A 1,037-nucleotide genomic window follows, 5' to 3' on the forward strand; every position below is an offset into this window, starting at 1 on the left:
TATTATGTCCCCTATGACTTGACTTTACCTTCACAGCTTCAAAACCAGCAGAGAGGCCTGATCTTATGTTAGAAAAGTCTGGAGTTCTAAATGATAGGCTCTGAGAGCGAGACTTAGTTATATCACATCCCATGGATGCATCCCTAAGCAAGTCATTTAATTTACTTTAGCCTTACTTTTTCATCTTTACAATGAGGGAAGTAACACCTCACAGAGTTATGATGAAAATTAAATGAGAAAATACAGCAAATAGATTCTTTGTATATTATCTCTATTGAGGTTTTATAAAATTAGTAGCAGATAGTTGCACCATCATGGTGCTCATCTTAACCAGATTTTATCTGTGTGAATAGGAGGCACAGGAAAAAGGCCTGCTCTCCCCAGGTTCAGCTCTACCCCAGGTCGAGTGGGGAGGCACCTAGGTTTGCACTTCCAATGAAATTCTACAGATCTTTCTGCTAGTGGAGGACTGTAGGCCAAAGTGGACCATAAACAAAATGGAGGGGAAGCAGACTGCCTGGGATTTCCCTTCCCTGAGCTTTCACTGGGATCTTTCTCCCTTCTCTTATTCCCTTGCCCTGGCAAGCTGACCTAATTTTGAGACTCGCATCCCAGCCAGCAGTCTTTAACGATGCCTTATGTAGCAATCAGAAACTGCTTGTCACATCTCACCTTTTACACTAAATTTGCTCATTGACACCAAGATGATGGCAAATGGTATTAACATCTCAACATGTTATCTCTCTCAGGTAACAGCTCTGAAGTTTTCATAAGCCCCTGTGGGAACTTTATTCACTGGAAAAAATAATTTTAGTCAATGGGAGTTTTAGCAAACCAGAGAAGGGCAGTTGAGTGTTTATATTGGAGGCCCCTGAAATCACACAGCTGAGTCACCAGCATGTCTGCTGAAACTGTGCTGCCCCAGACCAGGAGATAGAGGAGTTTATAATTTTGAGTTCAAAATGCCATATTTTATCTAATGTAAAATCCCATTGATAAGATGCATATTATTTTATAACCGTTAAGAAGTTTTTTGA

The sequence above is a fragment of the Panthera tigris genome, chromosome B1 (assembly GCF_018350195.1).
Source record: "Panthera tigris isolate Pti1 chromosome B1, P.tigris_Pti1_mat1.1, whole genome shotgun sequence".
Taxonomy (NCBI): Eukaryota; Metazoa; Chordata; class Mammalia; order Carnivora; family Felidae; genus Panthera; species Panthera tigris.